The sequence below is a fragment of the Pyxicephalus adspersus genome, chromosome 2, assembly GCF_032062135.1.
Source record: "Pyxicephalus adspersus chromosome 2, UCB_Pads_2.0, whole genome shotgun sequence".
Classification (NCBI taxonomy): domain Eukaryota; kingdom Metazoa; phylum Chordata; class Amphibia; order Anura; family Pyxicephalidae; genus Pyxicephalus; species Pyxicephalus adspersus.
In genome coordinates this window covers 146,686,082-146,703,216 of record NC_092859.1, presented here as the reverse complement: position 1 = coordinate 146,703,216, position 17,135 = coordinate 146,686,082, and the positions used below count along the sequence as shown (strand labels likewise).

Sequence of the window (17,135 nt, the reverse complement as noted above, 5' to 3'; positions counted from 1 at the left end):
TGAATGGAGCAACAGTGAGTTGTTCACTGTTGTACTGCTGGATAATGCTCACTATAAAATGTGCAAATGCCAGTTCTTTAAGAACCAGTGCAGTGGTGCCGGTGTCACCATGGTGCTGCATGGATTTTTATGGAGCTCCATGGAAATGCTCCGGGACGCCGAGAGAAAATCTGGGCCCCGCTACAAAGTGTGTGGGCCCTTAATACAGAATTGTATTACTATTGTATATTAATATTTATTTCTCACAATCTTAGATTACATTGATACATTTAGATAAGTATGTATAGGTATAAATGTATTAGTAATGTATTTTATAATAGTAAAAGACGTATATAATAGTATTTATTGTCTGCGAAAAAAGGTGCTTTCCTAGCCTTTTTCCTGGCAAAACTCTAAATTACATAATCAAAATTATTCTGTTTTGCTAGATCAGACCCAATACTTAGTCCACTTTCTCGAATTTGCGGTTTCTCAGAAAGCGTTGACTACAGTAAATTATTTAAAGAAATAAATGTTCAAATTATGATTAAAATTATGGGATGCGTTGGGCTTCATGGCCCCCTGGAGCTTCATGCGATGTACCGGCTGCACCCCCCTCTCCTCGCGCCTGGGAATGCCAGTTCCCACAGTGGGTGTGAAAATAGTCTGAATGCACTGCTGTCTTTTAAAGAAATACTAAAAATGTTTGAAAATCCTTGTCCCTAAGCACTGGCAATGCAAACCAAATTAGAGCAGAAGCTCTTATATAGGACGGGTGGTTGAGGGTGATTGGACTTCTGCGGAGGGCTTGCTGCTTCAAGCAGATGGCAAGAGACAGGCTTTTTTTTTACAGTGAAGCTACTTTTTTACCAAAACAAACTGAAAGATTTTGCATTTCTTTAGTTTTAATGCACCTTAAATATCTTTGAGCTCTAAACTTCTATTTGTGGCTTTTTGGAATATTTTAAAAACTGAATCTCTGGCTTTACAAATTTAGCTTTTAGTTTCCCTACAGTTTAGATACCACACAATCATCCAATCCATCTCTACAGGCTTCTGTTTTGTGCACTGTAGAGTCCAGTGAAGCTCTGAGCAGACAAAATAAAATGCAACATTCTGAGTCTATGGGAACATGCTGGGTTTAATTATTATTTGTAACAAACAGTTTAGTTTTCGCTCTGTGTTTAAGAAGCCGACCAAAATACACCAACCGAGATCAATGAAGGTACCTGTCAGAGATAAATAATTTTTCCATACCAGCCTGTGCCATGGGGCTCCTTGTATAAAATTTCACCTAACAAGGAACGTATTCCCAGTAATGGGATGCGTCAGAGAACCTTAACTTTGATAGGCACCTGTAGTTGCTGTGCTGTAGGTTATATTTCACATTTCAGTAAATATAAAGAAGTTGGCCCAAGACTAATTGTCAGACTTGTGTGGGTCGGTGAATGACTTCAACTTTTTATTCAGGTTCATATATATTTATATATATCTTTGTTCCATGACTTCTGCGGACCTTGGTATAAAGTAAAGGAAGTGTTCGGACATCTTGTTCATGTCTTTTTCGAAAAACTGTCCCTTACTGCAAAATGTACAGAATTTCTGCTGTGTTTTGGTTAACTACAGCAAGATACGTTATTATGGTTTACCAAAGGCAGCACCCCACACAACATTTTTCTGTAACCTGTTCTACTAGCAAAAGCCTGTGATTGTTTTTACATTTTATCATCAGTAAAAAGCTGCAGTGATTAAGTGACATATGCAAGAACTACATCTTCATTAGCTGCCCATTGGCTGGCCAACAATGGTGAGGAAGATGGAAGCTGTAGTGGACATGGCAGTGTGTATGTATCTGTGAGTTAAGCAGCAAAGCAGGTGGGGTGATATATCCACCCCTTCTGGCAAGTCAGTTACCCCTTAATTGCGGTTAAGTTTTAAGCCAGTGAAAATGAGGTTGACATGCAAATACAAAATAAAGGGGAAATGCGTATTTCGCTTTTTGATTGATCAATCTGAAATTTGGACTTGGATAGTCACTTGACAAGAGTCTCTAAGATGTATTCTCTGCAAAAATGGGATCTCTGTCCGGATCATGAACATTAAAGTATTTACTTATTCTGAACAAGCAGTAAATGCAATAAGTCCTCATCAAACTCTGTAATCTATGGGCATTGTAGAGAAATTCATCTTCAAAATTCACATAACAAACAGAGAAATCCTAGCTTCTTTATTATAAGGTCAGATCTGACAGCCTGCCATTCACATTTAAATGGAATAAAATCCAACACGTAAAAGAGTGAGTTCAGGACAGTCGGGTTGGCTGGTGCCAATATGTGGAGTTATTAAATAAATGCCTACCTTTCAAATGATAAACAACTATAGAAGGAAAGAGAAAATTAGTAGTAGGGTTTTTTGGCACAAAATATATTGATGAGCAATTTACAATAAGTAGAACACATATGTAATTACAGTTTTACTCATATGTGTAGTCCTAAGCTCATTTTGTCCAGTGGGGGTTGGTAGGACTTAATGCTAAACAAATTCCTCCTATATGGCGTTATTGTAAGTTGGTTCCAGACAGGAAAAACAGAGGTGTTATACGTTTGATATTGGTCATGACGCGTTTCACCAGTTGGGCTCCCTCAGGGGACGATGAATAGATATAATAGAACCAATTGATGTTTTTCCTTTTTTTATACGATAAAAAAGTTATTCAGTAAATGAAACCAAGGGTGGGTTATGCCCATTGTGATGGACCTAAAATCTCTGCCTCCAGGCTTACATATTAGCCTAACTAGTGAAATGCATCTGGTCTCGAAACTAATTTAGTTGTACATATTTCACTTTAGTTAATTCTGCAAGTTGGAAAGTATTGCTGTAGTTCAGCTATAGAGATATTTCAGGTTCCTATTGTTCAGTTGAAAAACCAAGGCTTTTGGCGATTATCCACATTGGGAGTCAAAGTTGAATTTGCTTCAGGAACAGTAATAATTACTTTATTTATCCAGCACAGTACAACTACAGGTGAGATGGATTCCATTAGGATTCCAGGGTGAAGATGGAGTTTTTGAGTCTACTCCCCCCTGCTGTAGAATTCGTCTCCTCCACCTGGATTTTTCGTCATGTAGAGACCTTACATGTAGGTGAACTCACTCATGTACAGATGCTACGTCCATGGTTCTCAAAACATATTAGATGATTGTGGTAACATCCACCCAAAGCCAAAATATATTCAGATGTACTGACCATTCCAATTCCCAACAGTAAATTAGAATTCTGTTTGGTCTGTGTATTCCTAGGATCATATGAATATTCATATAGCAATGTTTTATGATAAAGAAAGAACAGTACTGGGACACTTTCCAATGAACTCTGAATACGTAGGAAATGCTGTGCCCTACAGTCTCCTTTCATCACCATGAAGGAAACATGAGATCTCTTTATGTTTATTATTAGAAATGAAAAAACAGCTGCTTGTTTCTAGCTGTGGAATAGATATCTCTCTCTTTCTATGTAAAACACTGGAATAAAAGTATGAAATTTTGGTAGAGCTGGTCAGTCTTCTCCTCCCCACTGCCTTGCCTTGTTTCATGTAGACATTGGTCTTTCCATTGCAATACTGGCATTCCAACACTTTCCTTCCTGCATTAATTTGAGACTGAACGTAAATACAGATCCTTCCCTATAAATGAAACCATTTTGTTCCGAGCAGCAGACAGTTTTAAACATACAAAACTCTCACTATTCTGAACAAAAATATTCTGTTGGCAATGTGTTTTTTTTGCCCCTTGTGTCTTGTGCATTATTTTAGGCCTAAAATAGGAAGAATTTCATTTTATACATTTTGTGAACAACCTAATTTAAGGTTTACATCTGGCATACTCATGGCTAAGGCAGTTATAACTAATATAAATTGCATTGGTAAAATATGTAGGGAGAATTAACTTTTAATTTCAATAGAGAATGAAACAGATTTACAGGGAAAAACTGGAAAGAGTAGAATAAAAGCAGCTCAAAGTGAAACAAAATAAAATAAAATTCAGCCTGAACCAGATTTATTTGCATGATAATAAAAATAGTAAGGGCTCTGTTTTCCAATGCACCACTTTTCATTACTTACTGCCATAGTGTAGGAGAATGTATAGATCTAAGCAATATTGTAAAATCAGATTGTAAAATGTAGACATAAATTAATCCTTTTCCCACTTACTATACCTAAGGTTATGGCATACACATATATCCCATTTTTGTCACTTGAAATTATCATTATTATGATTGTTTTTAGTAACGCTAGAATGTATGAGCATTTTATAACCATTTCTGTTTAATTCTATGGAGAGGGGATAGGGGAGGAGGAGCAGCAAGCGTCCCGCAGCATTCTTCCCCAAGGGAAATTACGGCACTCATCCCCAGCCTATTCTTTAGTAATCTGTTGCAGCACATCACTAAATGGCATTGGGCGACTGCTGTGCACACTCTAGATGTTTGTCTGAGATCACATCTTGGGTGTATCTGGTGCACATATGTAGCCTTAGTCTTCTCCAGTAATTTCTTCTTTCCCCACTCCCCAACATTCCTATCAACAGTAAGGTGTAAAGTAAAGTTCTATGTAGGCTATAAATGTCCCAGCAATGCCTTATGTAGGGCTATGGGCGATACATGGGATACTTTTGATTGGCCGAACATTTCCAGAAGTAAATAGGGCTTTCATAATCTGAGATCGGGCATGCGCAGGAGGAGCCTCTTTTACAACGGGTAAAAAAATTTGCTGATCTCACGCATGTGCAGTAGGATCGGCACTTTTTTCCCCCGTGCCCTCACGCATGCGCAGTGCGAGATCGGGTGACGTATGAAGAAGAAGGAAGAAGGCCAAAGAAGATGGCAGGGCCTCTGGCAGGGCCTCTGGCAAAGGATACTGGGACCTCCAGATGGATCAATAGATCTGTGAAAGTAAAGGTGAGTTAATTTTTTTTGTTCAGATTACTTCTGCTTTAACAAATCCATTCCAAGTTGTCTGGATCACCCAAGTTCACTGGTGAAAGTGTGTCTTCTACAGCCTTGGAGAGCTTTAATAAATCAGGCCCATTATTCTGCACCTGGAGGAACCACACTGTAGAATTTCTGTTTTACAGGTGTCCTTCAGTTGGAATCAAGGCATGGGCTCACAGGATACATTTTACAGCAATGTTGAATTTCATATAGCTGTTCTCTGTTTTAAGAATTTTTGTAAAACTGATACTAGCACCTGCAATTACAGAAAAAGACGTTTCTGGTTGGCCAGAAAGAAAAGAGAGAAGGACCTTGCGATAATTTTATGACGAAAATGAATGAAATTTGCTGGGAAGTCAAATTTTAAAGCCTGATTCTATTTAATTCATTTGCAATCAAATTATAGATGAACATAGATGACTAGCTCATCCCTAGCTCCCGGAGGAAAGGTAAGCATGTGTTAGACATAGGGAATGCTGAGAACATGTGGGTAGCTTTACTAAAGTATATGTAAGTTAGAATTTTGTACACTGTATACTGAAATAATAAGTCAGAATTCCTATACAAATATCTGAGTTCTGATGTAATAAGTCAGGATTCCTATATAATATTTCATAATTTTATCTCATAGCAGCATTTAAGTAGCAATGAGTTAAATTCTCAGTAACACAATATGGTTACATTTGTACATATTTATGCTGGATATGTGCACCTGAAGTCAACGTTTGCCTGCTAGCTGAAGATTTAGCCTTGAACACCAAGAGAACATTTATCAATTTTGTCACAAAGCATAGTGGTACAAAACAAAAGCAGTACGACACATTTGTGATCACAGCCCTATTCTTAAATTTCCTTTCTCTACTTTGACTTTTCAAAAGTATCTCTGGTGAAATATAAACCAATGCTGCTAATTATTTGTGTAATACAAAGCTCAACTCCTGCCAAAGTTTATTTCTTTGTTGAGTGAGGAAGGTGAAGTCCTTGTTGCAGTCTGTATCCTGCTTTGGTGATTAGGGTGCCTAAACCAAAACTGGAGCTTTATATTCTATTTCACAGAAACCACTCTTCAGGATTACTATAAATATATAAACAGATATGGGGTCTGGAAATGGGCATGGTAATCACAGTTGTTTACTAAGAAGTATAAGTCCAGGGGTCTCAAATGCACAGAAAACCTAACTGAAATTGTGAAGATCCAATGATTCTTAACTTTATTATCTTTAGGTAAGAGCTGACAAACCAAAACCCAGTTGAAATCAAGCATTTTGCCATATGGAGCCTAATCATAGGGCCTAATTTACTAAAGCTCTCCAAGACTGGAGAAGATACACTTTCATCAGTGAACCTGGGTGATCCGGCAAACCTGGAATAGATTTGGTCCAAAATGTAAAACATTTGATAACAACTAGCAAATAACTTTTAAGAAATCAATTTCAAGTTTGCTGGATCACCCAAGTTCACTGATGAAAGTGTATCTTCTCCAGTCTTGAAAAGCTTTAATAAATCAGGCCCATTGAGTCTGATCCTGTGAGCATACAGTGAAGCTTTGGACCTTTAGATTTTTCATGTTACATGTGGTTTAAAATGGATAGAGCTCCAAAGTGACTTCATATGAAACTGAGTTTCACCTTGTTTGATTGGAGATGAAGCTGTTTGGTACACTGAAATTGATGTTAGACTTACCTAAATGAGGATAACTTGCACTAGAACTTACTTATTCACTAAAAAAAAAAAAAAAGTGAATAGGCTTGCAGTACCAATATCAGCCTAGGCTAGAGCCTCGTACAGCCAGTGTCCCCCCTATTGACCTCCTATGGCCAGGTGGAGTTGGCCAGTAAACCATGGTTATCGAAAAAAGAAAACTGAATAATTGGTTTAATAAACTAGCCTTAATAGTTCAAAGTAATTTAATCAGTGGAAGGGACTAGAACAAACTGGAACAGCCAGTCTCAGTGGAACCCCAGGTTTCCTATAGAGGTTGTTAGGGGTTAAACTGTTGTACTGAATGACTTCCCATTGGATGATGCCTGCCTACTTCTGAGGCCAACGCTGCTTGGTGGAGCCAACTGCATGATGTTTTAGGTTGTCTATGAAATTGTTATTCTAGCCACCACTGTAAGGGGAAAATTATTTATGCTGGCTTCTAGGAGACTCTTCTCCCTACAAACCCCAAACAGATTGGTTTTATCAGGAGTTTCAAGAGACCGAAAAATTATTTGAAAGGTTCATCCATGGTAGAAGATGAAGCAAATGCTTTGCTAAGAACCTTCGTTTATTGAGCCATACATAGCCACCAGGAGAGTGGGCGAGTTGTGTCCAGAGACACAATCCACCCACCACCATGAGCCTGCAATCCATATGGGGGACATGGTCCGCAGCTGTGGCCGGTGCGCCCCTCCAGTGGGGTCCATTTCCTGACTGCACTGGGGGTTGCACTGACCAGAGCCGCGGACCACCAAAATTTTCTCACGGACCACCAGTGAGCTTTTTCAACATGGTTGTGATTGTTACATTTAAAGTTAAGCTCTAGGCAAACAGCAAATAGATAAACTACACCCATCATAGATAGACCCCTTTATTATTATTTTTTATTTGTTTATTTATATAGTGCCAACATTTTTCACAGCGTTGAACATTAAATAGGGGTTGCAAATGGCAGACAGACCCAGAAGGAGGAGAGACCCTGTCCGAAAGAGCTTACAGTCTAAGAGGTCCAGCAGTGGGTGGGGCTTAGTTTGACCAAGTGCTGATTGAGCTACCAGCACATATTCAGCACTGTCAATGCAGATAGCCACAACTCCTGCAATGCAGACAGCCTATATAGGAGTGACAACTGTTCAGAATTCAGGAGCAATACAACAACGTTGCCACACAGGAAACTGTGATAGGTGGACTTTACTGGCATGATCAATAGGCATTTGTAGGACATTACAGGGGGACTAAGAAAATGTGGTAATAACCATAACAATATATTTTATTAGGAACTCACATTTTTACTTAATGATTACAAAACTTTAAAAAAAAAATCCGTTAAATGAGCCTGTTTGTAGGCTTGTTTGACAATACAAATTTCCTGGATGTAAATCTGACCAATTTAATCGAAACTTTAATCCAAAACCCCAGAACACATATGAAGACCAGGAAAGTCACAGAAGGGTTAGAAGTCATTTTCAGCATGAATGCTTTAGACCACTGACTCACAAACAAGAGGGTCACTATGTAAAGCCATGGACCAGTATTTGTCAAAAGACATATGAGCATTGAGAGCCTCCACGTTTTTCTTGCGACATGTTTTAAGCGCTAGTTCATGAGTAGTTGGGTATCAGTTCCCTGGCAGTTGCTAATCACTAAGCAAATGCTATCACAGTGTTTGCTCAAAATGAAAAAGCATTGGTGCAGTTTGGATGGGTGATGAGCCGCTAACAGCCCCTATTGACTCCCTATGGCCAAGTGCAGATGGTCGGTCAACCATGGTTACCGGCAATGAAAAAAAATGAAAACTGGACCATTGGTTTAGTAAACTAGTCTGAAAAAGACAACAATAATATAGGATATGTGCACATAGAATGGACAAAAAGCTCTAATTCTCAACATTTTATCACAATTCATTCTGCTGTAGTAAGATTAGTATCTAGGAGACATGAATTCTTGTCTGCATCTGCCCGCAAGGGACCATCCCAGCAAGTTAGGGTTTTTTTTTTAGAGTGAGCTACTTTGGCAATGGACCAAAGTTACTGTTTTTTTTTTCAACATTACAAGAGACACCGAGGGATCTTTTTAGTAATGCTTCGTCTGTCACTTTGGCTGAGATTCGACTGTTTCTTCATTTGGATGCATGGAGAAGGCCACTAACTGGTAGAGGGAGCCTTCTTTTTAATATGCAAATAATAGGAAATTGTATGTATCTGACCTAAATAAAATAGCATATCATCAATCACTGTGCACCACTAAAGCTTACCTTCAGGATCTGCCAAAATATTGGCGTGTGGTGAACCTACCTCAACACTGCAAGCTTTACTTACCTTATACCTTTGCTCTCATAGTCTCCTCCTCTATAAGACCGATCCCCTACAGCCTCTTATATATGACGCTCTATGCAAACATCAATGTCGTAACTTACAACGCAATAGTCCTGTAGTGTGAAGTTGCTGGGGGCCCACCCATAACCTTAACGTTGAATAGCAGAAGAGCTGCACTGATGCCCCCATTTACAGTGCAAAAGTAATCCAGCTGCAAATAAATTTTTTGCAGATTCAGGAGTTCAGCTCTAGGGTTTTTACATTCCTCCATACAGCCTCAGGTGGTAAGAACCAAGGTGTGCAGAATGCGCCATCCGACACCCCCAAAAGTGCTGCATAGCTGTGGCACCTAAAGAGCCAAAAAAACTATATTGTTTAGTGTTCGCATTGGGCTGAAGAATAAGCCTTATATGTAATAAAACATTTTGATTAAGGCACCATTCACAAAGCTAGAATTAAAACTGAATCTAACAATATAATATATAATATAACAATCAGGACACGTTTAGATCCGTGCATTAAGGTAAGGTTTCCCCATTTTACAGCACCTTGTTGCAACGTACTAAAACACATTTATTTTTTAAAAGGCACCAAATACAGTGCATTACATGCCATTTCATGTCCATTTTTGCCTAAGTGTACATTGACAGCTTTTCAATATGAACAGTGTTAAGGCTCAATGGGAAGCCGGCTTATAGATATAATAATTATCATTTAGCTATCATTAAGTGTTATTAATTTAAATGAATGAACATCTAATAAAATGTTCATCTACTGAATAGTAATTAAAAGCTTTAGCTAAATATATGCAACTGTAACAGATAGGTAAAATACAAATCTTTATTGACGACGTTTCATTTTAAACTTTAATATATTCCTACTTTTTAAAATAAAAAATATTTTATTACTGCACTTTTAACCTTTTTTTATGGGTTTACATACATCACTTATTGCCAGGGTTGTCCGAGTCTACTGAAACATTTCTTGTAAAACACTTTGTAAATGACTAATTAATCCAGACGACGGCCGCGGCTAATTGGTTAATTCCCTATTTTAGCTTTTGCAAAAAAAAAAAAAAAACGGTTTTCCTTTGGAATGCTTTTTACTTTTTTTTTCATTGGAACATACAGATCTTCAAATAACGGTATCATTTAAAAAATTGATGTGTATATGACACGCGTAATCCTTATGAAATAAATGCATTCATAAGGCGGAAAATGTCTTGCTCAGGTAGGACTGTAGGCCCATTGAGAGTCACTGAGCCGGACTTATAACTCTGTGTCCCATTCACACACAGGCCGGCTGTTCTGCTCCTGACAAGCAGTCAGTGATTACTCAAAAGTAAACTTTTAAGGTTTCCGTTGCTCCAATGAACCTATTTTTCCCCCTCCTTTTTCTAACGGTCACATTTCTGCCTGTGATTTTCTCTGTCCCTGTCTCTCTCGCCCTTTCTCACATTTAAACAAGCTTTACTTTTCTTGGCTTGTATGGGCCCTCAGTAGCAGAGTGCTGGCACACGCTATGTGGTCCGAGAGGCTAGAAGAACATAGCTTTTGTTGTTGGTGAGAAGTTGGACATTGGAGACACAGAGGCTGGTTTGTTTAGAAGGAAGGAGGAGGACGGGGGAGGTGGACCAGGGAGTGGGCTTGGCGTCATCCTGTGGTAACCAAATGTAAAAAAAAAAATTGAAAAAAAATGCAAAAACGTAATACAGAGAAAAAAAAGGGAGAAGAGCGAAATTTAAACGAAGACATGATTTGTTTCAAAATATTGGCATTTTTTAACGTTTTAATTTTCAGGGCTTGTGCTGGAGGCGAAACAACTTTTTTCACCCTTCTGTTCAATGAGTTCTGTATTAAAGTACAGATGTTAGGATGTAAGGACATCGGGCTGCTGTATTTATCTAATATTAGTACGTCTCTGAATGGATGCTTTGTATACACGGGGCAGACAAGTGACACAGGACACTCAATGTTATGACTGACTGGCAGCCAAAAATATTCCTTCTTCCTCTAATGTAAATGTAGGGCTTTAATCCAGAATGTATCCATCTATTATGTGCTTGTGGAAAGATAAAGAACAAAACACACTGAGATCACTTGTAAAGGGAAATCTGTGCATAATACATTCTAAATATTGTGTGCAGATGTTCTATCTATCTATCTATCTATCTATCTATCTATCTATCTATTTATCTATTATCTATCTATCCATCCATCTATCTATCTATCTATCTGTCTATCTATCTATCTATCTATTATCTATCTATCTATCTATCTATCTATCTATCTGTCTATTATCTATCTATCTATCTATCTATCTATCTATCTATCTATACATTTATCGGTCTGCTATTAATTTATGTAGAACCCATATATCTGGGTATTTATAACTGTATAACTAAGCATTATCCTATACATTTGTTCATCATCACATGTCCATAGCCATTTGATGGTGGTAATATAATAAATAATCACCTTTTAGTCCTCCATAACACTCAGGCTACAAGTTAAGAAATTAAAATTAACATTTTCAGTCCAATAATGTTCATTCTTCATAATATTGTTATTAAGGTTCATGTTATTAAGGTTTGGATTTTGTGTGCATGTGTACATTATCTTCTCCTGCTGAGGGTGCAGTATATGGACACTTTTTCTGTTCCAGGGAATAACACTTGCCATGATTCCTGATAAATACCAATAATGTAAAAATTTGTGACACTTTTTGTGATTTCAAAAACTTAAAGTTGTTAGAAAGCAAGATAATACTGTCCATGTTTCTAAAACACTATATTGAGAATACCCTGCAGGGGGCGGTAGTGAGGAAAAATCCTTTCCATACTCCCAGTTTTTGAAGACCCCCTAAAATACTGAACATGCCTATGTAATAGTTCAAAAGAAATATTAAACCCAAATCTGGACCTATACTGTAAAATAACATTTAATGTGGTGTCTGTTATTTATTTGGCACCATGCTGCAAAAGTAAATTGCACAAATTTAGTTTTAACCAAAGCTAAAATGCTGTGACGATCCTTTCTTCACATTGCCTGTCCATATTTTATACTAATAATGTCTTAAAACGTGCCTGGAAATCTACAGGACAAAAATCAGTGCAGTCATTAGGAACTGACCTTTGAATATGGCACTGTAACCAACTGGAGGTCTACAAAGTGACAGCCCCTGGTCCTAATTGTATGAATAGCATTACAGAGAGATAATAGAACTTTAGTAATTTCTAAAGGGGTTCTGACGATATTTGTACAAATACTGCATATTTATACAATTTAATTGTATAAAAATGCAGTAAAATGTATTCTTTCCTAGGTAAGTCCCATGCAGTAAGTACCATGTGATATTAATGTCTGCAGGCAAACGTAATGGTAATTCATTCTTGCTGCACAGAGCAGTAAAAACCTTAATATTTGTTTTCTATCCCTGCTCTATTTCCATATCTTCCTAAAATAACTTTGCTTCCTTATTTTCCACATAGAATGCCCACTTTGACTAGTCACTGGTGAACTTATTCATTCTGTACTGAATGGCTGGCATTACAGGAAACCTTAATATAGAGGTTCAAGAGAAGAAAATGGAAAGTTTGACAGACAGTGCTACACTAAGTATGTTAGCAGCTTTCCTCTCCCCCCCACCTTCAGTACAGATGTACTTTCAATAAAAAAATCTCCAGATACAACCTGGCTTTTCCATTCCACACCCTCCGATAGAAAATGAAGCCCAAAATTTATCTGAACGGGAACTATGATAAATTTTTATAGGGATTTGTATTTATGGCAGATTTAGATAAATATAACACCTATTTATTTTAATAAGAAAGTGAAAAAGGAACAGAACCTCCTTTATAATAACTTAGATACAACGTTTCCATTATTTTATTTGAATTTATATTGGTGCAGTTTTGCAAACACTGATCTGCACAGGTATTCTATTTTTTATTTACTCAAGGTATTATTACACAGCCAGCACAAGGAACTATTTAGAAGTGAATGTGCCTGTAGCAACCAATCACAAATGATTTTTATTCAGTTAAGAGTAAATACCATAATGAACACTAACACCTGGTTGGTTGCATTGACAATGTCCATTGGTCTTTTCCCCATCGATCAGTTAATAAATCACATATGATATACTTGTGATAGAAATGGTATTTTTTTCATTTTAGAAACGAGGATTGATAGTTATGGGCACTGTTAAAATTATATAGTCACACAAGAGAAATGTGAGTTTCATTGGGATGATTTAGTGAAGTATTTAAGAATTTTCAATCCAAAAATTCCAATAATCTTCTCATGATTAGATACCCATAGTGTGAAAGTGTTTGCTTTTAATATGATTGGATAACTGAAAACACATTTTTGGGGTAAAATTTACCAACTCCTTTAGCAAATCAGCTTCAGTCTTTAGCATGTTATGTGTATTAGATGATCAATGACCTCCATAATAATTTCTATATTAAGCAACGCCATATCTGCCACCTATCAGGGGGTATCTGTGACTTCAAGCACGTATATGATATCCATGTAGTGGAACCATCCCTCAATTAGGTCCGCTGAACCATGAAAAGCTTCTGTTCAAGCAGAGGGATGAGGTCCAGCAGCAACACTTGTGGATTTTGGCTGTGAGCATCTTCAGCACATCTTAAATCAATACATACAACAGAGCTTACACGTAGATTGGCACAGGCTGGGGCTAACACACGTTCACCAACGGTCACTTATTTCTACTGCCTGCAGGTGCAGAACACACTTTAGCAGTAAAAACAACCCAATGCCATCAGCTGAAGATAAACTCAATACTGTACTCATTACCGCTCTATACATTGGCCTTGGTTGTCCTAATTAACTGTGCATGGTATGGAGTACCAGTTTGAGTACGGGTATGGACGTGGTGATGTCCTTTGATCTCCAGGAGGTACATATGGCAACCATTTGATCTCCAGGAGGTACAAGTCTGGCAACCATTGTAATTGCTGGTCACTGTTTAAAGAATGTAGATGATTTTCACCTAACGCATGAATATATTTATATATATATATATATATATATATATATATATATAAATAGGGGTCTCAACTTGTTTTATCTGCTACTTAACATTGGAACTCATACTCTTAGAACAGTTCTCTCAACACTTTGATTTAATGTTTAATAAGCCAAAACTTTCCAGAATGCTGGGTTATATTCAGAGCTGACAACGCAGATGTTAGAATGTTCTGATCTGACCCCATAGGTGCTGAAAAAAACTCAGATTGATCCCATAGATGCGGGATTATGTTTAGAGCTGACCCTTTAGATTCTGGGATCTATTCAGATCTGACCCCAATAGATGTTGGTATATATTCTAAGCTGACCCCACAGATGTTGGAAAATTTTTAGATTTGTCTCCATAGGTGCTGGGATGTTTCCAGAGCTGACCGTAGACATTGTGATATATTCAGGTCTGACCGTATAGATTCGGAGAAATATTCTGATCTGACCCCATAGATGCTGGGTATGATAGAATTTGAGCCCATAGATTCTGGGATATATTCTGATCTGACCCTATAGATGTTGAAAATATTCTGATCTGACCCCATGGAGTCTGGGATATATTCAGATCTGAGCCCATAGATGCTGGGTATATTATGATTTGACCCCATAGATTCTGGGATATATTCTGATCTGACTCCATAGAGTCTGGGTATATTCTGATGTGACCCCATAGAATCCCGGATATTTTCTGATCTGACCCCATTGATTCTGGGATATATTCTGATCTGTCCCCATAGATGGTGGTATATATTCATAGCTCATCCCATAGATGATGAGGTATATTGAGACTCAACATTATTCTGCTCACTTCATTACAGCATGATGCATGAATCTACTGCATTGCTAGAACTTGGCCAGCAAAGTCCAGCAATGAGTCATTTCCAGGCATGAATGAATTTCATTCATTCACATCACTGTAATACTAAGTAATACATTATAATATCACTAAAATCAATAAATAAAAAAGATGCTGTCAATAGAACAGTATCATCAATTATTCATTTCTACAAACTTCGCTTACGCTATAACATATCGTTTTTAATCAATTTCTATATCTTGATTTTTTTACTCAATAATATTTTCAACAATTGTAATACAGAAATGTGACATTACCTTTAAAAGTTCAGTGCAGTCTTTGAATAATGTCCCATACACCTGGCTTAAAACTTTTTGTCTTTGATTTAAGTGATTTTTTTCTGCTGTAGTCGGTCTCTTGATTCCTTGTTGGGAGGAAAATAAAAATTGATGATGATGATGTTATCTTCACTGGCCTCCAGATGTTTCCAGCCTTTCACCTTTAAAATGCAAAAATCCCCCTGTAATGGTGTAGAGTGTCAGGCTCCTTGCAGGCAGATGTGGCAGCAGTCGGAGAAGTGGCAGGGATGTAGTATAAGTATTGTGAGTGTGAAGGAAAGAATTTTTTTTCACAATCAGACCAAGTTTAGCAGCCTCTGACTTTTAGACTCCTCCTGTCAATTTTTTTTCCAGATAACTTCTGGAAATGCCTGCTGATTACTAAGTATGCTGGACCCTCCTGCAAAGGTGGGTGAAAGTCCAGAGGTGACAGTGCGGAGGCAGCGAGCTGGAAGAGAAGTAGGTGGATTTGAGGGCAGTGGGTCTGAGTTCCTGCCCCCTGGGGTGTCCCATCTTTAAGATGATTATATAAAAGAGGGTCCTGGCCATGAGTGGAGGCATTCTGCTGCTGGACATGAGCAAGAACAATATTGCGTTAGTAAAAGAAGACACACAACACTGAATTATAAAGGGTTAAATAAGGATTTAATAGGTTAATACTCCCCAGGTAATATAGAACTAGAGTTTCCAGTATGCGGCTTCAATACAGCATACACCAGGGCTGAATACCTATAGGAATATTGGCTATTGGCCTCCTAAATATTGACTATCGGCAAAGTGAATTCAGCGATATTTCACTTAGCTTAGTAAATGAAATGAAACTTTTTGCTGACTTCATCCAATCTTGTGCAAGGAAAAAACATTTTTAGATTTCTTTATACATGATTGAGTATTCCTTGCAAAGTAAATTATCACCACATTCACTAAGATAAGCAGATAATTCTTTGCAAAGTGATCATTCACCATGGTAAGGGAACAACCTAAATTGCTTTAATAAATCAGTCCTAATGTGCAGATTTACAGATTTATACATTCAAGCTATGACTATTTTGGCAAGGCTTACAATGTCCTAACATGGCCACCAATCACTTTATTACTGACCGCTGTTTTTTGAATGCTGTAAGTTACTGCACATAAGTGTTCTTCATTTAAAATTCATTTGATAACATGTTTTATTCTCTCCAAATAGTTTCTCATCCTTATATGGAGTTTTTAGAACACACAAATCATCCGGGCAGATCCTAGATATAAGCATATATTGTACAGTCAGGGAACGCATTGGGGCTGATTTACAAAAGGAGCTTAGACTGTTCACTTAGCAAAGAGAATTAATAAAGGATAATTCATTTACCTTAGTGAATGTGGGGACGCTCTGCTGAGTTTATCCGTCCAATCATACAGAAGCAAAATCATATCCTTTTCTTACATTTCTTTGGACGTGATTGGGTATTCTTTGCAAAAAGAGTACATTCAATAAGATTTTGAATTGCATATTAGATTCAAATAAGTGATAATTGCTTTTGCAGCAGCCTAAACATCTTTACAAAATTAAACCAACTGTGTGCTATTGTTAGCAGTTATATCTATGGCGGGTACAGGCAGCATTTTTCAAAAAGCCAAAGGAAGATACAGAAAAAAAAAAAAATTGGGGTCATTTGCTAAAATTTTATTAAACAATGTAACCCATAGTAACCAATCAGTTTTTACCAGTTCATTGCAGTAAGGAAAGTTTGGTTTCTATAGCAATACTGCACAATTCCATACAGAACCTCTTCAGATTTTAATAATAATGATAAATAAAATATGTTGCTGGGATTTTTTTTGTATTTGCATTCCTCTATAACTATTTATTAAAGCAAAGTTTTATTTTTTCGTTTTCATTTAAAAAGTTTTCAGTCTTTTTTCATAAAAGTATTTCAGGAAGAATAAAGTACAATAAATATTTCTATAGCCGATCTTAAAGTAAACC

The 17,135-nt window shown here is 37.3% G+C and overlaps 1 protein-coding gene across 1 annotated transcript in view; it reads right to left on the bottom strand.

The window, feature by feature from the left end:
• Positions 1–15,502, bottom strand: part of ACAN (aggrecan) — a 74,394-nt gene extending 58,892 nt beyond the window's left edge. Inside the window, exon 1 of the mRNA XM_072402712.1 lies at positions 15,146–15,502. The gene's annotated coding sequence lies outside the window, so the exon portion shown is untranslated. The remainder of the gene's footprint in view (positions 1–15,145) is intronic.
• Between the last annotated feature and the right edge of the window lie 1,633 nt (positions 15,503–17,135).